The 25853-nt window shown below is 43.3% G+C and overlaps 1 protein-coding gene across 2 annotated transcripts in view; it reads left to right on the plus strand.

The window, feature by feature from the left end:
- The window catches only part of LOC134208734 (chondroitin sulfate N-acetylgalactosaminyltransferase 1), a 188054-nt gene that overhangs the window by 40278 nt on the left and 121923 nt on the right, over positions 1 to 25853 (plus strand). The window contains exons 2-3 of one of the 2 annotated variants that reach the window (XM_062684592.1): positions 5014 to 5096; positions 5128 to 5142. The gene's annotated coding sequence lies outside the window, so the exon portion shown is untranslated. Of the gene's footprint in view, positions 1 to 5013; positions 5143 to 25853 lie in introns of both variants that reach the window. The other variant, XM_062684591.1, reaches the window with a different exon arrangement.

Consider the following 25853-nt stretch of genomic DNA (forward strand, 5'->3'; position numbering starts at 1 on the left):
ACGAGCTGGGAACCGGCTTCATAGTGCTGGGTAAGATGCGCCAACGCGTGATTGGGTGGCAGCCAATCAACGCAAGGATGTGCAAGCTGAGGATTAAAGGCCGTTTCTTCAACTATAGCATCATCAACGTGCACTGCCCACACGAAGGGAGACCCGACGACGAGAAAAAAGCGTTCTATGCACAGCTGGAGCAGACATACGATGGATGCCCACTGCGGGACGTCAAAATAGTCATCGGTGACATGAACGCACAGGTAGGAAGGGAGGAAATGTATAGACCGGTCATCGGACCGGATAGTCTGCACACCGTATCGAATGACAACGGCCAACGATGCATAAACTTCGCAGCCTCCCGCGGAATGGAAGTTCGAAGCACCTTCTTTCCCCGCAAAAATATCCACAAGGTCACATGGAGATCACCTAACCAAGAAACGGAAAACCAAATCGACCACGTTCTAATCGACGGTAAATTCTTCTCCGACATCACGAACGTCCGCACTTACCGCAGTGCGAATATTGGATCCGACCACTACCTTGTTGCAGTATGCCTGCGCTCAAAACTTTCGACGGTGTACAACACGCGTCGAAGTCGGACGCCGTGGCTACAAGACGGTAGACTAGCCCAAGAATACGCGCAGCAGCTGGAAGTGGCACTCCCAACGGAAGAGCAGCTAGGCGCAGCGTCTCTTGAAGAAGGCTGGAGAGATATTCGATCCGCCATTGGTAGCACCGCAACCGCTGCACTTGGCACGGTGCCCCCGGATCAGAGAAACGACTGGTATGACGGCGAATGTGAGCAGTTAGTTGAGGAGAAGAATGCAGCATGGGTGAGATTGCTGCAACACCGCACGAGGGCGAACGAGGCACGATATAAACAGGCGCGGAACAGACAAAACTCGATTTTCCGGAAGAAAAAGCGCCAGCAGGAAGATCGAGACCGTGAAGAGACGGAGCAACTGTACCGCGCTAATAACACACGAAAGTTCTATGAGAAGTTAAACGTAAGGGCCACGTGCCGCAGCCTGATATGTGCAAGGACATAAACGGGAACCTTCTTACGAACGAGCGTGAGGTGATCCAAAGGTGGCGGCAGCACTACGAAGGACACCTGAATGGCGATGTGGCAGACGAAGATGGCAATATGGTGAGGGACCTGAGAGAACGCGCGCAGGACATAATTTTACCGGCTCCGGATCTCCAGGAAATCCAGGAGGAGATTGGCCGGCTGAAGAACAACAAAGCCCCTGGGGTTGACCAACTACCAGGAGAGCTATTTAAACACGGTGGTAAGGCACTGGCTAGGGTGCTGCACTGGGTCATTACCAAGATTTGGGAGGAGGAAGTTTTGCCGCAGGAGTGGAAGGTGTCGTGTGTCCCATCTACAAAAAGGACGATAAGCTAGATTGTAGCAACTACCATGCAATCGCATTGCTGAACGCCGCCTACAAGGTACTCTCCCAAATTTTATGCCGTCGACTAGCACCAACTGCAAGGGAGTTCGTGGGGCAGTACCAGGCGGGTTTATGGGCGAACGCTCCACCACGGACCAGGTGTTCGCCATTCGCCAAGTACTGCAGAAATGCCGCGAATACAACGTGCCCACATCATCTATTCATCGACTTCAAAGCCGCATATGATACAATCGATCGGGACCAGCTATTGCAGCTAATGCACGAACACGGTTTTCCGGATAAACTGACACGGTTGATCAAAGCGACGATGGATCGGGTGATGTGCGCAGTTCGAGTTTCAGGGGCATTCTCGAGTCCCTTCGAAACCCGCAGAGGGTTACGGCAAGGTGATGGTCTTTCGCGTTTGCTATTCAACATCGCTTTGGAAGGGGTAATACGAAGAGCAGGGATTAACACGAGTGGTACAATTTTCAATAAATCCGTCCAGCTATTTGGTTTCGCCGACGACATAGATATTATGGCACGTAACTTTCAGAAGATGGAGGAAGCCTACATCAGACTGAAGAGGGAAGCTAAGCGGATCGGACTAGTCATCAACACGTCGAAGACGAAGTACATGATAGGAAGAGGTTCAAGAGAAGACAATGTGAGCCACCCACCGCGAGTTGGCATCGGTGGTGACGAAATCGAGGTGGTAGAAGAATTTGTGTACTTGGGCTCACTGGTGACTGCCGAAAATGACACCAGCAGAGAAATTCGGAGACGCATAGTGGCTGGAAATCGTACGTACTTTGGACTCCGCAAGACGCTCCGATCGAATAATGGTACGGCGGCACCAAACTGACAATCTACAAAACGCTAATTAGACCGGTAGTCCTCTACGGACACGAGACCTGGACGATGCTCGTGGAGGACCAACGCGCATTTGAAGTTTTCGAAAGGAAAGTGCTGCGTACCATCTATGGTGGGGTGCAGATGGCGGACGGTACGTGGAGGAGGCGAATGAACCACGAGTTGCATCAGCTGTTGGGAGAACCATCCATCGTTCACACCGCGAAAATCGGACGACTGCGGTGGGTCGGGCACGTAGCCAGAATGTCGGACAGTAACCCGGTGAAAATGGTTCTCGACAACGATCCGACGGGCACAAGAAGGCGAGGTGCGCAACGGGCAAGGTGGATCGATCAGGTGGAAGATGACTTGCGGACCCTCCGTAGACTGCGTGGTTGGCGACGTGTAGCCATGGACCGAGCCGAATGGAGAAGACTCTTATATACCGCACAGGCCACTTCGGCCTTAGTCTGAATAAATAATATGCGGAGTAAGATCTACCAAAGTGAGCCCTAGCCATTTTTCGAGCTATGGCAATAAGTTAGGCAATAATTAAAGAATACTCGTATTTACTGCCGTTATACGCATAACTGTCCCATTTGCATAGGAAATCCCAGCAAACATGGGACAAACATGCGAATAACGGCAGTTTAGTCCTTTAAATTGAAATATAACAATATTAACTTCACGCTTACTTGATACTTGATGGGCTACAGGTCTTCGATGAACCTACGCCGAATGGAGGATCCTTCTCCACTGAACTCGATCCTGGGCCAATCGCCTCAAGTCGCCCTGAACATTGAGCGCCCTCAGGTCCTCTTCAACTGCAAAAAGCCATCGTGTACGCGGCCTTCCACGAAGCCTGCGGCCTCTTCCGGGTTCTCTACTAAATATTATTTTCGGTTGACGTTCTTCTGGCATACGAGCAACGTGTCCAGCCCACCGCAGCCGTGTTGTATAAGCTTAATAATATCCAGCCCTTTATACACCTGGTACTACTCGTGATTCATGCGACGCCACCAGATACCGTTCTCCTGTCCACTCCGAAAGTTTTCCGATCAGCCTCCTTTAACGTCCATGTTTCATGGCCAATATAAACCCACCGGAAGAATCAGAGTAGTATACAGCGCGAATTTTGTCTTCGTTTGCAGACTACGGGACATAAGCTGGTTACGAAGTCCGTAATAAGCCCTATTTTCAGCTGCAATACGCATTTCACCTCGCGAGTAACATCATTATCGCACGTCACTAATATTCCAAGATACACAAATTCTTCTACCACTTAAAATTTTTCACCATCCAGCACTATTTCGTTACCACCACCATTAATGAACCCACGTTGATTGCCAGCGACCATGTACTTCGTTTTGCTGGTATTAATCGTGAGTCCAATCCTCGCTGTCTCCCTCTTAAAAGGCACAAAAGCCTCTTCCACGACACGGTCAATCCCGATAATTTCGATATCGTTCGCAAATCCCAGGAGCATATGCGATCTTGTGATAATGGTACCGCTTCTTTGCACACCAGCTCTCCTAATCGCTCCTCTCGAGCGCTATATTGAATAGTAGATTCGAGAGCGCATCACCCTGCTTTAATACATCTAAGGTAACAAATTATGTCGATATTTCATCCGCAATCCTTATACTTCATTTCGATTCGTCAAACGTTATACAACAGTTCAAAATTAAAAAATCACCCGGTCATAAGAATGGCTGGTGCTACCCAGTAATTCCAATAACATTGATGAAAAATGATTCGATATCTGTCAAAAGTAATCTTGCTCTGCGAGCAGGAGTATTCGATAATTATTGAAATGATACTTTCAAGTTTAATTTTAGTTTTATTTTCCAAATGAGACAAACCCCAATTTTGGATTCCGGGAGGGCCTTGTCCTTAATCTCTGGATGAAAGTAAAACTAACAGTTGCCACCTTTGCTAGATTTTTGTATCAAAATGAACTGGTCAGTTTTCCAACATGGCGGTTTTACGGTATTTGATACATTGAATTACTTTCTCTTTAGATACTTTAATTTAAATCTTGTAATACAAATGAAAGAAAGAGTTTCCTTCTGCGGTTTCCTTAATCACGCAGTGCGTAGTAGTAAATCTTTTATAGTTCACTATCATCTGATACGCAAACAAATCTTCTGCTTGTCACTGTCTTTTGCAACTTATGCCCTAAGTCAGCCGAAGTTTAAATTAATTAAATTTAATACAATATTGCAGCAAAGTATGATGACTTAGGACAGCACACAGTTTGTCATTGTCACTGTCGGTATATGGGTCTTTAAGCAGTGGTGTGGAAATTTTCCAGAACAAACGAAATTATGAAAAGCAAACATGATTTCAAGACAGGAAGAGTTTTCCACGTTCCGCAGTGGAGCAAACAAACAACGCAACGCTGCTGCTGCAAATATGATTTGTTTTCGGGTTGGCTTCCGTTTGTCAAACAGCCGAATTAAAAAGAAAATTATTTATGGAAGCCTTGGAAAACTGTTTGGATCCGTTCCAAAAACCATCCCTGATGGGACGAAAATATGGAAATCGAAGGGTGCGTGTCTCGTCGTTTCTGATAAGACACCGACTGCTGTGATGATGGTGGTTTGGACTGTTTTGAGATTTCAACGGAAACGAAAGTTGTTTGTGAGATGAAGGAAGGACAACATAAAAAGCAGAGAGCGTGTCTAGCTTGGTTTATAGTCAAATTGCGACTTGTTATGATTATGAACATAGTAATAATGATTACAACTGTTTTATTATTTTCTTACAGATTTGCCTGGAACGGATTAAATTGGATGTAGTTGACAGTGTCTAATCTGACGAAATTTGTGACAATGCGAAAATATTGTAAAAGTAAAGTTGAATAAACAACAGGACAGACTAGATTCATCGCGAAAAGGTAAGAATTCAAATTAAGATTCGTTGTTAAAAAATCTGCCAACCCAGTAAACAGATTAACCGTAACTGTTACGGTTAATCTTTAATTAAATAGTTATTGAAGAAAATGAAGATATATTCGCAGTATGAAAAGCAGTGCACTATTGAGGAAGCGCAAACTTTGTCGATATTTTCCTCTTATTTATGCGAAGAACTTATTTCTGCTTTCGCTTACATAATATGAAAAATTTGGTAAAAAAATAATGCGTTACACTCAGTTGAATATGCTATGGTGTTTCACCTTATTTTATAAGATTAAATCTTCAACAAAATCGATCGGACGCCTTATGTTTATGTGAAGATGGTCCATATAAGACAAGTTTTCAATGACAAGTGAGTCAAATACACTCTAATCGCCACATTTCAATATCTTGAACTCAAAGCAAAAGAAAAATTTTACTATTCTAAATGATTCCTCTTCTAATGTAAGAGGAACTAAAGTCATTTTTGAACATTATGCAATAGTGTACTGTACTAGGGAACACTTTTCTGAACCGTGAAATTTTACATCAAAATGTAAACAGGGTGATCTCCCCCTCTAATACAGCTGAACTTCTATTATTCTAATAAGATAGGGGAACTGTTCCGTTTTCCATCTCACTGAACATATATTCATCTCGTCGCAAAACAAAGAAATGCAGCACCAATCTCGTCGCTTCTTTTTGCTAACAACTCACTGCTAAAAAAAATCACAAAAAATAAGAAACTAATCAAATTCCTTTTCATTGCTTTTTTTATTATAGGATGCATATGGGAGCTATGAGATGAAGTGTCGAACAGTTCCCCTATTTGGGGTGCTAGATTTAATGACAGTATCTAAGATAACGCTCATAAATTAGGCATTCGCGTCGAAATTTTCTGGTGCGGCTCTTCATTTTTTTGTAAAATTCCACATTCATACTTAACACAACTTTTATGACTTTGTATAATATGATTCTCAAAGAGAAATAAAAAAATCAATATGGTGAGGTAAATGCCATGGAATTCCGTCACTTCATCGTGAAGCGGGGTGAGTCTCTCCAGAGACTGCTTGGGTATTCGTCGCTCGAAAAAAAAGCAGGAGTGGCGGGTGAGTGAAAATGTTGGTGGATCAGGCTTGTTACTTTATCTGAATAAATGATGACACGCAAAAAGTATAAACTTTTTTTTTCAAACTTATACATTTTTAAAGAACACAGTAGAGCATAATCTTGATAGGAAAAGTGTAAGCACGTGAAGCTCTTCAGGAAAAAGTAATACAAGTTTTTCTCCAGTCTTACCACGTAAACAAGCCTTGTGCTATACCTACCTATACTGCACAGACGAAGTACGTTGAGGTGTAAATCGAGAGGAAGAAATCTGCTTCAGCTGCACTATTTCAATATGCATGAGGAAGTGCGACACAAGAACCGAGAATTAGCACGACATCGTAGAAGTAGGACAAAAAAGTGATGCCTCCTTGTTCTTGAATGAGTGCGTGGGTCCTGTTGATGATGGTGATGATGATAAACTCATGTACTTCATTCGACAAGAAGGGAGGAGTAAAATTTTCTTTTTGCTTCATGCAAGAAAGCAAATTATTTTCGGTCATTCGAATGAATAATGGTTGCGAGGAGCAGTATTTGTTTAAATTGCGTTTACGTAAGCATTGCATGTAGATTCTGCATTTAATTTAACCAGGAGTTGCTAAGTATTGTTTTGAAATACCCTCATAATTCTTAGTTGTACAAATTATTATTAACTTCAGGTTAAATTCAGCGGGAAAGGTAAATGCAAATTATAATAGTCCGATTCGCGTTTTTAGCGTCACACCGAAAGCACTTTTAAAATAGGATTGTATTTTTACGGATTTCTTTTTTAAACGAATAACTTGCCTTATTTCAGATAATTGTTTTTACATGTTCAACAAAAAATAGTTTGCATTTTAGACGTAAATCCTGTTTTATTTTTTTTTTGGGTTTGAGTAAAATGCCTTCAGCGTGTTATAATAGATTCATACATAAGCGTGTCAATCGGCGAACAGCAAGCCATGATTTTGCCTCTTCCAGTCAGACCTCCGCGGCATGCACACGCATCCACGGGGAGTCGTCGTCATAACTTCTTTCCGGCCATTTAGGGCCACACATTTCGGCGATTCTGCCAGTCTATTTTTTTGATCCTGTCGCTGATTTCATGAGGTGAGTTGAATTCAAGTGGTTAAATTGTGACGAGTGATATATATATTTCATTTGCAAAATCACAAAACCGAAGACCGTCGGAAAATGGTTTGTGGTTTGCAAAATCACAAAACCTGTCTCGAAGACCGTCGGAAAATGGTTTGTGGTTTGCTAAATCACAAGACGCGTCTCGAAGACCGTCGGAAAATGGTTTGTGATTTGCTAAATCACAAGACGCGTCTCGAAGACCGTCGGAAAATGGTTTGTGGTTTGCTAAATCACAAAACGCATCTCGAAGACCGTCGGAAAATGGTTTGTGGTTTGCTAAATCACAAGACGCGTCTCGAAGACCGTCGGAAAATGGTTTGTGGTTTGCTAAATCACAAGACGCGTCTCGAAGACCGTCGGAAAATGGTTTGTGGTTTGCTAAATCACAAGACGCATCGCAAAGACCGCCTGAAAATGGTCTGTGGTTTGCTAAATCACAAGACTCGTCTCGAAGACCGACGGAAAATGGTTTGTGGTTTGCTAAATCACAAAACGTGTCTCGAAGACCGTCGGAAAATGGTTTGTGGTTTGCAAAATCACAAAACGCGTCTCGAAGACCGTCGGAAAATGGTTTGTGGTTTGCTAAATCACAAAACGCGTCTCGAAGACCGTCGGAAAATGGTTTGTGGTTTGCTAAATCACAAGACGCGTCTCGAAGACCGTCGGAAAATGGTTTGTGGTTTGCTAAATCACAAGACGCATCTCGAAGACCGTCGGAAAATGGTTTGTGGTTTGCTAAATCACAAGACGCGTCTCGAAGACCGTCGGAAAATGGTTTGTGGTTTTCTAAATCACAAGACGCGTCTCGAAGACCGTCGGAAAATGGTTTGTGGTTTGCTAAATCACAAGACGCATCTCGAAGACCGTCGGAAAATGGTTTGTGGTTTGCTAAATCACAAAACGTGTCTCGAAGACCGTCGGAAAATGGTTTGTGGTTTGCAAAATCACAAAACGCGTCTCGAAGACCGTCGGAAAATGGTTTGTGGTTTGCTAAATCACAAAACGCGTCTCGAAGACCGTCGGAAAATGGTTTGTGGTTTGCTAAATCACAAGACGCGTCTCGAAGACCGTCGGAAAATGGTTTGTGGTTTGCTAAATCACAAGACGCGTCTCGAAGACCGTCGGAAAATGGTTTGTGGTTTGTTAAATCACAAGACGCGTCTCGAAGACCGTCGGAAAATAGTTTGTGGTTTGCTAAAACAGAAGACGCGTCTCCAAGACCGTCGGAAAATGGTTTGTGGTTTGCTAACTCAAAAGCCGCGGCGCGAAGACCGTCGCAAATGGCTTGTGGTCTTTTAAATCACAAGACGCGTCTCGACGACCGTCGGAAAATGGTTTGTGGTTTGCTAGATCGCAAGACGCGTCTCTAAGACCGTCGGGAAATGGTTTTTGGTTTGCTTAATCACAAGACGCGGCTGGAAGACCGTCGGAAAATGGTTTTTGGTTTGGTTGCTAAACCACAAAACGTGTCTCGAAAACCGTCGGAAAATGGTTTGTGGTTTGCTAAATCACAAGACGCATCGCAAAGACCGCCTGAAAATGGTCTGTGGTTTGCTAAATCACAAGACTCGTCTCGAAGACCGACGGAAAATGGTTTGTGGTTTGCTAAATCACAAAACGCGTCTCGAAGACCGTCGGAAAATGGTTTGTGGTTTGCAAAATCACAAGACGCGTCTTGAAGACCGTCGGAAAATGGTTTGTGGTTTGCTAAATCACAAGACGCGTCTCGAAGACCGTCGGAAAATGGTTTGTGGTTTGCTAAATCACAAGCCGCGTCTCGAAGACCGTCGGAAAATGGTTTGTGGTTTGCTAAATCACAAGACGCGTCTCGAAGACCGTCGGAAAATGGTTTGTGGTTTGCTAAATCACAAAACGCGTCTCGAAGACCGTCGGAAAATGGTTTGTGGTTTGCAAAATCACAAAACGCGTCTCGAAGACCGTCGGAAAATGGTTTGTGGTTTGCTAAATCACAAGACGCGTCTCGACTACCGTCGGAAAATGGTTTGTGGTTTTCTAAATCACAAGACGCGTCTCGAAGACCGTCGGAAAATGGTTTGAGGTTTTCTAAATCACAAGACGCGTCTCGAAGACCGTCGAAAAATGGTTTGTGCTTTGCTAAATCACAAGACGCGTCTCGAAGACCGTCGGAAATGGTTTGTGGTTTGCTAAATCACAAGACGCGTCTCGAAGACCGTTGGAAAATGGTTTGTGGTTTGCTAAATCACAAGACGCGTCTCGAAAACCGTCGGAAAATGGTTTGTGGTTTGCTAAATCACAAGACGCATCGCAAAGACCGCCTGAAAATGGTCTGTGGTTTGCTAAATCACAAGACTCGTCTCGAAAACCGCCGGAAAATGGTTTGTGGTTTGCTAAATCACAAAACGCGTCTCGAAGACCGTCGGAAAATGGTTTGTGGTTTGCAAAATCACAAAACGCGTCTTGAAGACCGTCGGAAAATGGTTTGTGGTTTGCTAAATCACAAGACGCGTCTCGAAGACCGTCGGAAAATGGTTTGTGGTTTGCTAAATCACAAGCCGCGTCTCGAAGACCGTCGGAAAATGGTTTGTGGTTTGCTAAATCACAAGACGCGTCTCGAAGACCGTCGGAAAATGGTTTGTGGTTTGCTAAATCACAAAACGCGTCTCGAAGACCGTCGGAAAATGGTTTGTGGTTTGCTAAATCACAAAACGCGTCTCGAAGACCGTCGGAAAATGGTTTGTGGTTTGCTAAATCACAAGACGCGTCTCGAAGACCGTCGGAAAATGGTTTGTGGTTTGCAAAATCACAAAACGCGTCTCGAAGACCGTCGGAAAATGGTTTGTGGTTTGCTAAATCACAAAACGCGTCTCGAAGACCGTCGGAAAATGGTTTGTGGTTTGCTAAATCACAAGACGCGTCTCGAAGACCGTCGGAAAATGGTTTGTGGTTTGCTAAATCACAAGCCGCGTCTCGAAGACCGTCGGAAAATGGTTTGTGGTTTGCTAAATCACAAGACGCGTCTCGAAGACCGTCGGAAAATGGTTTGTGGTTTGCTAAATCACAAGACGCGTCTCCAAGACCGTTGGAACATGGTTTGTGGTTTTCTAAATCAAAAGACGCGTCTCGAAGACCGTCGGAAAATGGTTTGTGGTTTTCTAAATCACAAGACGCGTCTCGAAGACCGTCGGAAAATGGTTTGTGGTTTGCTAAATCACAAGCCGCGTCTCGAAGACCGTCGGAAAATGGTTTGTGGTTTGCTAAATCACAAGACTCGTCTCGAAGACCGTCGGAAAATGGTTTGTGGTTTGCTAAATCACAAGACGCGTCTCGAAGACCGTCGGAAAATGGTTTGTGGTTTTCTAAATCACAAGACGCGTCTCCAAGACCGTCGGAAAATGGTTTGTGGTTTTCTAAATCAAAAGACGCGTCTCGAAGACCGTCGGAAAATGGTTTGTGGTTTTCTAAATCACAAGACGCGTCTCGAAGACCGTCGGAAAATGGTTTGTGGTTTGCTAAAACAAAAGACGCGTCTCGAAGAACGTCGGAAAATGGTTTGTGGTTTTCTAAATCAAAAGACGCGTCTCGAAGACCGTCGGAAAATGGTTTGTGGTTTGCTAAATCACAAGCCGCGTCTCGAAGACCGTCGGAAAATGGTTTGTGGTTTGCTAAATCTCAAGACTCGTCTCGAAGACCGTCGGAAAATGGTTTGTGGTTTGCTAAACCACAAAACGTGTCTCGAAAACCGTCGGAAAATGGTTTGTGGTTTGCTAAATCACAAGACGCATCGCAAAGACCGCCTGAAAATGGTCTGTGGTTTGCTAAATCACAAGACTCGTCTCGAAAACCGCCGGAAAATGGTTTGTGGTTTGCTAAATCACAAAACGCGTCTCGAAGACCGTCGGAAAATGGTTTGTGGTTTGCAAAATCACAAAACGCGTCTTGAAGACCGTCGGAAAATGGTTTGTGGTTTGCTAAATCACAAGACGCGTCTCGAAGACCGTCGGAAAATGGTTTGTGGTTTGCTAAATCACAAGCCGCGTCTCGAAGACCGTCGGAAAATGGTTTGTGGTTTGCTAAATCACAAGACGCGTCTCGAAGACCGTCGGAAAATGGTTTGTGGTTTGCTAAATCACAAAACGCGTCTCGAAGACCGTCGGAAAATGGTTTGTGGTTTGCTAAATCACAAAACGCGTCTCGAAGACCGTCGGAAAATGGTTTGTGGTTTGCTAAATCACAAGACGCGTCTCGAAGACCGTCGGAAAATGGTTTGTGGTTTGCAAAATCACAAAACGCGTCTCGAAGACCGTCGGAAAATGGTTTGTGGTTTGCTAAATCACAAGACGCGTCTCGAAGACCGTCGGAAAATGGTTTGTGGTTTGCTAAATCACAAGACCGTCGGAAAATGGTTTGTGGTTTGCTAAATCACAAGACGCGTCTCGAAGACCGTCGGAAAATGGTTTGTGGTTTGCTAAATAACAAGACGCGTCTCGAAGACCGTCGGAAAATGGTTTGTGGTTTGCTAAATCACAAGACGCGTCTCGAAGACCGTCGGAAAATGGTTTGTGGTTTGCTAAATCACAAGGCGCGTCTCGAAGACCGTCGGAAAATGGTTTGTGGTTTGTTAAATCACAAGACGCGTCTCGAAGACCGTCGGAAAATGGTTTGTGGTTTGCTAAACCACAAGACGCGTCTCGAAGACCGTCGGAAAATGGTTTGTGGTTTGCTAAATCACAAGATGCGTCTCGAAGACCGTCGGAAAATGGTTTGTGGTTTGCTAAACCACAAGACGCGTCTCGAAGACCGTCGGAAAATGGTTTGTGGTTTGCTAAATCACAAGATGCGTCTCGAAGACCGTCGGAAAATGGTTTGTGGTTTTGAAGAATATTAAAGCCTCGCCTGGAAGACCTTAAGAAATTGGTTTGTGGTTTGCAAAATTACAATGCGCGTCTGGAAGATGGGTGCAAATAATTTGTGGCTTAGAAAACTATAAAGCGTGTCAGAAAGGTGGCCGAAAAAAAAATGTATTGTAGTTTGTGAAACTACAAGGTGAGTATGGAAGACAAACGGAAAATGGTTTACTATCTAGACAATTTCAAAGTCCTGCGAGCATTGATTTTGATCGAAACAAATTTAGATTACAGGAAGCCACTTGGCAACGTACATGATACTACCAGTCGAGCTATTATATAACGAAATCTGAGAGAAATGGAGAAATATTCAATGCTGTAATTTTCTGTTCGAAACTGTTCGGAAATATATTATCTGGAAATTTATCTTGGAATGTACTGACTTAGTAGCCATAGCGGGATAACCTGTAGGAGCAGATATCTTGGAATTTGAAAAATTTATAAGGTTGCCGGATTTTACAAAGCTTTTCGGAAGTCAAATTCATTATGCGTAAGATTAGTTTGGAGTTATTGGCTAGCAATACTAGTTGATGGCAAATGGTTTATGGTGTACTGTACGCGAAACAAAAAGTTGGATTGAATGTACGGATTTGGAATGGATTCGAATTGGATTTGGATTAGGTTTGGATTTGGATTGGATTTGGATTGGATTTGGATTGGATTTGGATTGGATTTGGATTGGATTTGGATTGGATTTGGATTGGATTTGGTTTGGATTTGATTTGGATTGGATTTGGATTGAATTTGGTTTGGATTTGGATTTGGATTGGATTTGGATTGGATTTGGATTGGATTTGGATTGGATTTGGATTGGATTTGAATTGGATTTGGATTGGATTTGGATTGGATTTGGATTGAGTTTGGATTTAAATTAGATTTGGATTGGATTAGCATTGGATTTGATTTGGATTGAATTTGGATTAGTATGAATTTCCTTAGCATTATTAGGTTGTTCTTGTTTTGTTGTTTTTGAATTTTGTCTTGAATGTTTTTTTTTAAGAAATTGTCATTGTATTTGACAAACAAAAGAAGGCTTCGTAAATTTGTTGTTCTCTAATCATCCAACGAAAGTATGAATCACGTTTTATCTTTCGCGGCCCACAGTTTTGGAACCCACACTCTGAATCATTGTTCTGGTATTAAAACCATGATGTTGAGTCAAGTTTATTTTGGTGTGCAGTTTTCAATGGAGTTAACCGGTTGCTCAATTGCAACCGATGTTCGCTTTCGTCGCATTTAAATAACCCAGGAGAAAAACAAGCATTGCATCCTATGCTAGAAGATTTTTTTTGCGTTTTTAATGAGAGAAGAAGGGAAATGTGGGGTTTGAGTAAAATGCCTTCAGCGTGTTATAATAGATTCACACATCAGCGTGTCAATCGGCGAACAGTAAGCCATGATTTCCTCTTCCAGTCAGACCTCCGCGGCGTGCACACTCATCCACGGGGAGTCGCCGTCGTTCCGGCCATTTTGGGCCACATAATTTCCACGTGGTGTCAGGCCATTTGGCCAAATGCTGTTTTGCCGAAATTTTCGTTTGATCGAACCAAATTTTCTCAGATTGCTAGAAGTGAAAAGTGAGAAATGAAAAATGAATAGTGAGAATTGCGAAGAATGGAGTGAGAAGTGCGATATTTTTTTACTTCTCACTTCACATAAAAAAATAATAAATGAGAAGCTGGAAATGACCAAAAAGAATTGACAAGAAATCAGTAATATGTGGGACGTGCGATGAAAGAAGTGTCAAGTGGTAAGTGAAAAATAAGAAATGGCCAGTTAAAATCGAGTAGTCGCAGAGGTTCCCAAACTTTTTTGGTACACCTAACCAGCGGATGGCAGATTTTAATACAGTTCTGCATACGTACCTTGCAGAAACTGTATAATAATTGGGCATATACAAAATCTGTATTATTTCAATACAATTATTGTATTGAAATAATACAGATTTGTATTATTTTAATTGTATAAAAAGCTTACAGAATTGTATATTCCCAGATTTTATACAATAATTGTCAGATTTGTTTTTTGGGTGTATGCGACCCCCCTAGCGGAATCTTATAATGTTTGAGGCCCACCAGATACAAAAGACTGAACAAAACTTAATAATCTTCTTCGTATCCCTAATTTTTATTCACTGCTACAACAGCCTTTTTATTTTGTTTCACTTTAAGGACATAGTTGGAAGAGTACCACGATGGCCGTCAATATGGCACCGGACCTTCCACGGGTCGTTACCACACCTCCCGCACTCCTCTCCCACCAACATTCGAATGCATCGAACAGCATCGAACAAAAGTTTAATATTCAAATTACTAACCTGTTCACAGCATATTTATTCACTTCCCGTGATGATGAACATGTTTATCCAAAGAGTCCTATGTATTTCGGCTCGAATAGTATCATAAATGTGCCAATTTATTAGCCTTTCGCGATTTGGTGGGCTTATCACTGCACTTCACTTCCTCTTAAAGGGCATTGAAAAAATCAAGTTTTCACACACTTCTCCGCACATGAGCAGCCCGAAATGTTGATGGAATGCCAATTAAACATCACTTTTTGAAATCAGTCACTTGTTTGAAGCGAAAACTTAATATAAACTGCTATTTTTGATAAAAAAAAACACTAAAAACTGATCGCGGAGCGAATGTAAACACCGGCAGCGGCAGCAGCAAACTAATATTTAGGGTGGCTCAAAAATTATTTTGCTCCGCCACGCTCAGTCGAATATGTTTCATATTCTGGGTGTCTTTCGATGGTTTGGGCTGGTTTGAATAGGGACGGTGCACAGGTCGTTTCAGGTTTGTATGACAGTTGATATGGCGAGGTTGAATTTTACATTATTCTGATTGTGGCGCTTCGTCATTGGGCCCTGGCGAGCGGGGAGACCATATGATTGAATGAAATATTCAAGAGCTTTGACTTCATAGACAATGTATATTGAATTGTCGTTCCGATAGTTGTTAGCATGCATGCTAATATGATAATTAGGCTTCTCAGAAAGCATCAGTGAAACGTGTAATTCAACAAAATAGTCAGAATTTGTCTGTGATATCTATCGCACCAGGCGCAGATACTTCATACAAAAAGTGTGACATGGGAGTGAGCCAAAGAGTGAGCGGGGTATGAAATGCTATTTTTTTGCGTTACGTAATCAATGGATCTTTCCCAAGGTGTGGTTTTCATTCAGCTATGTGGGTTCTCTTTTCGCCAGCGTTTGGAGGAGAGGCACTGTAGTCAGTGTAATGAAAGGTTTAGTTTCCCCACAGATAACAGATATTGAGGCTGGCATCCGATACGTGTGTAAACATCCGCAACCGCGTTTGGCAATCGATTGGAGATGGCGCAAGGATCTTTGTTATTGAAAACGCAGCCCAAATGCGGCTGTCAAATGCATTGGCTGCGTTCGACGGTTGTTAATCAACTGCGTCCGTATGTACTGCCGCAATCAGTTGAGTAGATGGCAGTAGTGGGCCAACGTATATCAATTCAAAAGTTTACACAGGATTATCAATAACATTTGTTCTAGCCTAAATATCTGTTATCTGTGGTTTCCCATACTAGCTTTCATACGAACATGAACCGGCTTGTGCCCAATCAGTTTTCGTCCAATTGGCTTTTGGAATTCACTCGGAGCATGGGACGGAATCGATTGAGCGTGGTGGAACTGGGTCGTTTTTTGAACCACCCTACTAATATTTTTTGCTTTTTCATAAATACTACACCAATGCTTCTACAGTATATGACAGTTTTTATCGTACCAACACTTTCAAAGCTTTGTTTTGGTACTCAACCCACCTTCACCTTAAACATGGCCAAGTCTCAGCAATCTTTCTCTCTTAACCTTAGTAAGATGTTGGGGTCAATATGACCCAAAACGAAACTTCAAAGTAGAATAACTTTTTACCTGATAATCCGATCGATCTGAAATTTCTTGACTTTTAATATTTTGTGGAAATGAAGCATCTGACATGAAGAAAGTATTTTGAGGTGCAACAGGAACGACCCCACAAAAAAAGTTACGAATAAGATGTTAGGGTCATATTGACCCAGAAATGTAAAGGCTTATTAAACTGTCAAATTATAACCGAATTACAAAGTTTATATACCGTTCTAAAGATAAACTCATTAATTTTGTGGCTATGCGGTGATATGCTGGTTCTGAAAACAATGGCCACCGGTAAACGACTTCCACGGGGACCTTGTCGGTCATATAAGGGGAGCATAAAAATCGCTCCATATATGTCATTTGATCGCTAATTCTTCATATATTCTCTTAAAACGGTAATGTATGGTCCATGAGAGGGCTTCCGACGAAAGTGGCAACTCCTGCTACATTCAAAGTGCCCCCGGGGAACCCGCAGGAGGGGACATTTCCGTTTTAGCACTAAAATATGCCGTGCGGCGGCTCTTTTGTCATGATTTTCCACAAAATAGATGATAATGCGCTTGAAATCGATAAAAGACCACATTGGCCACTCCTGGTACATGCAAGGTGCCCCGGGGAACCCGCAGGAGGGGACATTTCCGTTTTAGCACCAAAATATGCCGTGCGGCGGCTCTTTTGTCATGATTTTCCACCAAACAGATGGTTATGCGCTTGAAATCGATAAATGACCACATTGGCCACTCCTGGTGCATGCAAGGCGCCCCGGGGAACCCGCAGGAGGGGACATTTCCGTTTTAACGCAAAATATGCCGTGCGGCGGCTCTTTTGTCATGATTTTCCACCAATCAGATGGTTATGCGCTTGAAATCGATAAGTGACCACATTGGCCACTCCTGGTACATGCAGGGTGCCCCGGGGAATCCGCAGGAGGGGACATTTCCGTTGTAGCACCAAAATATATCGTGCGGTGGCTCTGTCGTCATGATTTCCCACAAAATAGATGAAAATGCGCTTGAAATCGATGAAAGACCAGATTGGCCACTCCTGCTACATGCAAGGTGCCCCCGGGGAACCCGCAGGAGGGGACATTTCCGTTTAAGCACCAAAATATACCGTGCGGCGGCTCTGTCGTCGTGATTTTCCACAAAATAGATGATATTGCGCTTGAAATCGATAAAAGACCACATTGGCCACTCCTGGTACATGCAAGGTGCCCCAGGGAACCCGCAGGAGTGGACATTTCCGTTTAGCACCAAATATGCCGTGCGGCGGCTCTTTTGTCATGATTTTCCACCAAACAGATGGTTATGCGCTTGAAATCGATTAATGACCACATTGGCCACTCCTGGTGCATGCAAGGCGCCCCGGGGAACCCGCAGGAGGGGACATTTCCGTTTTAGCACCAAAATATGCCGTGCGGCGGCTCTTTCGTCATGATTTTTCACCAATCAGATGGTTATGCGCTTGAAATCGATAAGTGACCACATTGGCCACTCCTGGTACATGCAAGGTGCCCCCGGAGAATCCGCAGGAGGGGACATTTCCGTTGTAGCACCAAAATATACCGTGCGGCGGCTCTGTCGTCCTGATTTTCCACAAAATAGATGATAATGCGCTTGAAATCGATGAAGGACCACATTGGCCACTCCTGCTACATGCAAGGTGCCCCCGGGGAACCCGCAGGAGGGGACATTTCCGTTTTAGCACCAAAATATGCCGTGTGGCGGCTCTGTTGTCATGCTTTTCCACCAAACAGATGGTTTGGTTATGCGCTTGAAATCGATAAATGACCACATTGGCCACTCCTGTCCTGGTACAAGCAAGGTGCCCCCGGATATTACATATAAGAGGAGATTTCAAGAGCATTACCAACTATTTGATGGAAAATTATAGTGAAAGAGCCGCTGCACGGCATGTCTTTAAGGGCCGATGTCCACGTAAAGTTTTTTCACGATGCTTGCACGGCCGCGTTCACGCAAGGTACCCAGCATCAAATGGAGTAATGCACACGTAAACGTGTGCACGACTACATTTGATGCCGGATACCTTGCGTGGACGCGGCGTGCACGCAGCTTGAAAACACGCTACGTGGGCATCGGCCCTAAGTAAGAGTAAGAGTAAGAACGGAAATGTCCTCTCCTATGAGCTCCACGGCGGTACTTCATAGGTTCCAAAATGGAAAATGTGGTCACTTATTCATTTCGGTATAAAAACGGAAATGTCACCATCTACGGGTTCCCCGTGGGCATCTTATTGGTTCCAAGAGTGGCCAATGTGGTCACTTATCGATTTCAAGCGCATAATCATCTATTTTGTGGAAAATCATGACGAAAGAGCCGCCGCACGACATATTTCGGTGTTAAACGGAAATGTCGTCTTCTACGTGTTCTCCGAGGGAGCCTCATAGGTTTCAAATGTAGCCAATGTGGTTCAAGAGTGGCCAATGTGATCACATATTTCGGTGTTGAAACGGAAATATCCCATTCTACGGGTTCCCTGGGGGTCCCTGGTAGACTCCAAGAGCGGCCAATGTGATCAATTATCGATTTCAAGCGCATAATCATCTATTTTGTGGAAAATCATGACGAAAGAGCTGCCGCAAAGCATATTTTGGTGTTAAAACGGAAATGTCCTTTTTTACGGATTCCCCGAGGGCACCTCATAGGCTCCAAGAGTGGCCAATGTGGTCACTTATCAATTTCGAGCGCATAATCATCTATTTTGTGGAAAATCATGATGAAAGAGCCGCAGCACCGCACATTTTGGTGCCGGAATGGAAATGTCCTCTCCTACGGGTTCCCCGGGGGCACCTTGCATATACAAGGAGTGGCCAATGTGATCATTTATCGATTTCAAGCGCATGACCATCTGTTTGGTGGAAAATCATGATAAAAGAGACGCCACACGAAATATTTTGGTGTTAAAACGGAAATATCCTCTTTTACGGGTTTCCCGAGGGCACCTCATAGGCTCCAAGAGTGGCCAATGTGGCTAATTATCAATTTCGAGCGCATAATCATTTATTTTGTGGAAAATTATGACGAATGAGCCACTGCATGGCATATTTTGGAGTTTAAACGGAAATATTCCTTTCTACGGGTTCCCCAAGGGCACCTCATAGGTTCCAAGAGTGGCCAATGTGGTCTTTCGTCGATTTCGAGCACATAATCATCTATTTTGTGGAAAATCATGACGACAGAGCCGCCGCACGGTATATTTTGGTGCTACAACGGAAATGTCCCCTCCTGCGGATTCCCCGAGGGCACCTTGCATGTACCAGGAGTGGCCAATGTGGTCACTTATCGATTTCAAGCGCATAACCATCTGTTTGGTGGAAAATCATGACGAAAGAGCCGCCGCACGGCATATTTTGGTGCTAAAACGGAAATGTCCCCTCCTGCGGGTTCCCCGGGGGCACCTTGAATGTACCAGGAGTGGCCACTTTCATCGGAAGCCCTCTCATGGATCATACACTACCGTTTTAAGCGAATCTATGAAGAATTAGCGATCGAATGGCAAATATGGAGCGATTTTTATGCTCCCCTTATATGACCGACAAGGTCCCCGTGGAAGTCGTTTCCCGGTGGCCATTGTCTCCAGAACCAGCATATCACCAGATACCCACAAAATTGATGAGTTTATCTTTCGAACGGTATATAAACTTTGCAATTCGGTTATAATTTGACTGTTTTATAAGCATTTACATTTCTGGGTCAATATGACCCCAACATCTTATTCGTAAGTTTTTTCGAAGAAGGTTAACATAGTTTTTCTATGTGGATAACATATTTACGATAAGAGCGTTAAACCACAACATGCCCCATTATATTTGTACATTATAGTTAGATGCAGTCCAAATTAATAACAAAATTTATCCTGTCCATTTAATTCCACCAGTTAATTTTCGTTATCTTTGCAGATACGTATTTCGACCACAACTGTGTGGTCGTCTTCAGTGTCTTGTACTTGACTCGACTCGAGTCAAGTACAAGACACTGAAGACGACCACACAGTTGTGGTCGAAATACGTATCTGCAAAGATAACGAAAATTAACTGGTGGAATTAAATGGACAGTACTTAATTCGTCTTAGACGGTTTAATACATTCCACTAAACGAGCTTAATATATTTTTCTGAACAAAATTTATGTTATGTTGTGATAAGACGAGTTTGTACCATCCTTTTTAATTCCACTACTTGATTGTCCCTTGACATACGTATTTCGACCTCAACAGTAAGGTCGTCTTCAGTGTCTCGTACTGTAAAAGTTACTTATCTCATTCGGATTAAAACTGTTCACTTGCAATTGTGTAGCGCAATTATTTATTCGATGTTCAAAGTTATGAAATGGAATTTTGTTATCAATTAATATATTTCATTTTAATTTATGTGCATCACTGCAAAAGGTTAAGATGAACCTACTATTTGACAATAACTGTGGAACGCAATCTGGTCCACATTTAACGCATCATCTTGAAACACGATTGATCTTCGGGTCTTCCATCAAAGTAGTAAAACGGCTCACGTGGAAGAGATTACTAAGAACATGAATCGGCTCTCAATTGAATGAGCTTTCAAGCTGAACAGTATGTCATTTCACAGGAGTATTAAATTCGACCAAATTTGTTGCTTTGACCACCATTTATCAAAACGCACTTCACTAATGAAGACATACGTTTAACTACGAGAAGCACTTCTAACATTTTCCACACAATCAAACCAACCCTTATCAAATTTGGGATCTACAAAAACAAAAAAGTGTTCTCAATGATTGATAGCCGGCAACCGAGCTCATGGATTTGGTATGAATCCACAAAAGCTAGATTCATCTACCCGATGATGTTTCGTTTATGTTTTCCTCCAGATTACATTTTCCGCCAAAATTCGCTCCGCTTTCCGAACAGTCGAAAACATATCACTCCATTAACATCAACGCATGGGTTTTGGAAATCATCCTCAAATATTCTGTTTCGCCTTATAGTGAGTTTATTAAAATCTGCTGACTCCACCCGTCACAAGAACTCGTCGAATGTGCAAGCGGAAGTCAGAAACGCTGCCTGGTATCGCCCAGTAGGAAGCAAAAACTACATCCAAGCTTCATGTAGCAGAAAATGAATGAGTGGATCGTAAAACAGAAAAAGGATGAACCGGAAAGTCGAACGTTTCTTTGAATGCGTGCGGTTCGCCCTTGTTGCTGTGTGACATGGCCGTCGTTGCCGTCGCGTCGTATTCGTCACCATTCATTATGGTTGAGCATTACCATCTTCATAGGGTGGCGCGCCCACGATGATTATGGTGATGACAACGACGACGACGACGATGCTATGGCGACAACCACGTTTGTCGATGGTTGTAAATGCTGAACGTTGGTTGTTATCGTTGGGATGAATCTCGGATATGCTGGCCAGGATTGGAACGGGGGCATATCGGTGCTTTTATGTGCAAGCTTGATGCCGGGAACAGGAAGACAATAGAGCGAACTACTGAAGAAAATGCTTTCTAATGGTCGGATTGGAACCGGAAGATCGGACCAGTGCAGTATATGGTGTTTGGCGCTGGTGAGATTGCTTTAAGCACATAGCATACAGCCTGTCAGTTTAAGTGGGTCCGAGAGCCAAATCGATACTTCTACTCACAGTCGAGTGATTTTGAAGTGAGTTGGCAATTTCTTTCTTCTTGTGTATGAAGCATTCATGAAGCGCCTCCCACAAGCATTGAATTTCTAAAAATTCATCATAAAATGAGTCTTGCAATCACAATTTATTTTTTCGTTTTTGATTTTACTTCATAACTAGCTGAGTCGTCGAACTTCGTCTTGCCCAAAATTAAAGCACAAACATTTGTTTCCATTCGCTTCATTAGTTCTCGAGTTATGTAGGAATTTGTATTTCATTCGTATACGAACCTCCCCCTTCAAAAAAACCAGATACATCTATTTAGACTACATCTAAACAGATAACACTGAATCAACAATTTGACGCCACAGTACACGGTTCGAGGCTCCATCCTCAAATACGCCCCACGCTCGCCAAGTCGTTTTGCATCTGGTCTGCCCACATCGCTCGCTGCGCTCCACGCCGTCTCGTACCTGCCGGATCGGCAGCGAACACCATCTTTGCAGGGTTGCTGTCCGGCCCTTTGCAACATGTCCTGCCCATCGTACCCTTCCGGCTTTAGCTACCTTCTGGACACTGGGTTCGCAGTAAAATTGGGCGAGCTCGTGGTTCATTCTTCGCCGCCACACACCGTCTTCTTGCACACCGCCAAAGATGGTCCTAAGAACCCGTCTCTCGAATACTCCGAGTGCTTGCAAGTCCTCCTCGAGCATTGTCTATGTTTGATGTCCGTAGAGGACAACCGGTCTTATTAGCGTCTTGTACATGACACATTTGGTGCGGTGGCAAATTTTTTTGACAGTTTCTTCTGGAGCCCGTAGTAGGCCCGACTTCCACATATGATGCGCCTTCGTATTTCACGACTAACATTGTTATCAGCCGTTAGGAAGGATCCGAGGTAGACGAATTCCTTGACTACTTCGAAGGTATCCCCGTCTATCATAACACTGCTTTCCAGGCGTGCCCTGTCGCGCTCGGTTCCGCCCACAAGCATGTACTGTGTCTTTGACGCATTCACCATCAGTCCAACTTTTGTTGCTTCACGTCTCAGGCGGGTGTACAGTTCTGCCACCTTTGCAAATGTTCGGCCGACAATGGCCATGTCATCCGCGAAACAAATAAATTGACTGGATCTGTTGAAAATCGTACCCCGGCTGTTACACCCGGCTCTCCGCATGACACCTTCTAGCGCAATGTTGAACAACAGGCACGAAAGTCCATCACCTTGTCTTCCCAAGCAGCACAACTTGTTTCACTACTGAACATTTCACTGTGTTGCTATTCGGAAAGAAACAATCTTTGCGTATGTGCCATCAAATATAACTCTCTTGCAATCTAAAAAGCGCAAGAGGTGGAGCCTACGGAAACATCCTTCGATTGCAGTAGAAGTGCAATAATGTTGCAAAATACTACAGCGGAAAAATATAAAACTGGATTCGATTTATGGATATTGTGATTGATAGTCCTTCACTCTACCACAGCACCATTCAACACTTCGAAGGGACTGCAAGTTGATTCACCATAAAAACCATACGATTATGAAGTTTTGTATTCGGGTTTTCTGTTACTTGATTGCACCATTAGAGTGATTCAAATTTTGACTTTTTTGCTCCCCTATGCTTAAACGATGGCATTTGCTATTTTAATAATCGTCCTAAATTTTTAGCTAATTTGGATGTAATTTGACTGAGCACAAGCAATTTGTAGCTTGTATGAAAATTACTATAAAAACAGTAACTTTTGTGAAAAACCGTTCCCTATCATTGCCCATTAAGCTCTTAAAATGTATGAATACGTTATCAATATAGGACTTTTAACAAGGGAAAATATCGTCGTTGTTGCTAAACGATTTGATACTGGCAACAAAAGTTATTAGGGAAATGCTGAATTGTGGGAAATTGAATTTAGCACGTAAAAGAATAACATCAATATCAATAACGAGCATTTTTGTTTTCTTTATAATTTTGCTCACAAAAGTCAGATTGCTTCGCAACAACAACTGACTTCCAGCTTAGGATCTATTCTATGATAGCGATGCGTTAAATATATTCAAATAGATTACGGGCTGCTTCACGAAACTATCCTTTACATAACTGGCAATTCTCATAGTAATTTTCATATAACCTTCAAATGTCACGTGCACAATCAAATTACATCCAAATCAGTTAAAAATTTGGGAGGACTATTAAAATATCAAAAACAATCGTTTAAGCACAGGGGAGCGAAAAAGTCAAAATTTGAATCACTCTATTGCACCATCACAGGAAAAAATAGTAAGTTGTCAAAAGGTTGAACGATGCTAAATTAAACATGAAGACACATTCAACTTATCTGCAACTTAATTTAAACAAACAATAAAATTTTGAAAGACGCATTTAAGTTACAGAAGTTACGTTAAAAACATGAAACCTAATGATTTTGTTTTGTGTTTGCAACATGAAGTGCAGTATTCTTTGTTTGTTTGTTTTCAAATGTCAAACGCGTACTGTATTGCAATATTAATGAAACATTGATCACAATTCGAACCTTTTTGACATCTTGATGCAATTTTTCGTGCTTTGATGTTTTTCCAATGCCTTTGATGAAACTGAATAGGAACAAGGTGCTTTTAGAAGTTGTTGCGTGTGCTACTTGTCTGGGCACCTTGTCTTAGTAACCTTGTCTTAGTCGTCCATAATTTTCCATAGCTCTACGCGGTCTATACTGTCGTATGCCGCATTGAAATCAATAGATGGTGCGTTGGGACCTTGTATTCACGGCATTTTTGAAGGATTTGCCGTAAAGTAAATATCTGGTCCGTTGTCGAGCGGCCGTCAACGAAGCCGGCTTGATAACGAACTCATTCACTAATGGTGACAGACGACGGAAGATGATCTAGGATATCACTTTGTAGGCGGCATTAAGGATGGTGATCGCTCGAATCGTGATCGCTCCAGCTTGTCGCCTATCTTGTAGATAGGGCATATAACCCCTTCCTTCCACACCTCTGGTAGCTGTTCAGTTTCCCAGATTTTGATTATCAATTTGTGCAGGCAAGTGACTAGCTTTTCCGGGCCCATCTTAATGAGCTCAGCTCCGATACCATCCTTACCAGCTGCTTTATTGGTCTTTAGCTGTTGGGTGGCCCATCGAGCTCACCCTCTTCCGGCAACGCTGCCTCGAAATACTGCGCGTATGCAGTGGCGACATCAGGTTGCTTCTGTCGCTCTAGGTCGTACCGCGGCGGTCGTCGGTACCGAACATTGTTGATGACGGATAGTTTTGGGCGCAGTTTAACCATCACCAGATAGTGGTCAGAGTCGATGTTAGCGCCACGATATGTCCTGACGTCGATAATGTCGGAGAAGTGCCGTCCATCAATCAGAACGTGGTCGATTTGTGATTCTGTCTGCAGTGGTGATCTCCAGGTGTACCGATACGGGAGGCTGTGTTGGAAGTAGATGCTACGAATGGCCAAATTCTTGGAGGCGGGTGAAATCAATAAGTCGTAGGCCGTCGTTTTTGTTCGTCAGCCGGTGAGCGCTGAACTTCCCAATAGTCGGTCTAAACTCCTCCTCTTGGCCAACCTGAGCGTTCAAATCTCCTATGATGATTTTGACGTCGTGGCTTGGGCAGCTGTCGTACTCACGTTCCAGCTGCGCGTAGAATGCGTCCTTATCATCATCAGTGCTTCCGGAGTGTGGGCTATGGACGTTGATTATGCTGAAGTTGAAGAAACGGCCTTTGATCCTCAACCTGCACATTCTTTCATTGATCGGCCACCACCCAATCAGCGCCTTTGCATATCGTCCATCATTATGAAAGCTGTTCCCAGCTCGTGTGTTGCCGCAGCTCTGGTAGATGGTATGATTACCTCTAAACGTTCGCACCATTGATCCCTTCCAACAAACCTCCTGCAGCTCTACGATGCCTAATCCACGGTCCTTGAGCACATCGGCGAGTATGCGTGTGCTTCCGATGAAGTTGAGAGATTTGCAGTTCCACGAACCGAATTTCCAATCGCTGGTCCCTTTTCGTCGCAGTCGTCTTCGCCGATGTTTCCGGTCCGTACTCTCTTGTTGATTGTTCGTTGCTTATGTTTTTTTTAAGGCTGGCTTGCAGGG

This window comes from Armigeres subalbatus, chromosome 2 (assembly GCF_024139115.2).
Source record: "Armigeres subalbatus isolate Guangzhou_Male chromosome 2, GZ_Asu_2, whole genome shotgun sequence".
Classification (NCBI taxonomy): domain Eukaryota; kingdom Metazoa; phylum Arthropoda; class Insecta; order Diptera; family Culicidae; genus Armigeres; species Armigeres subalbatus.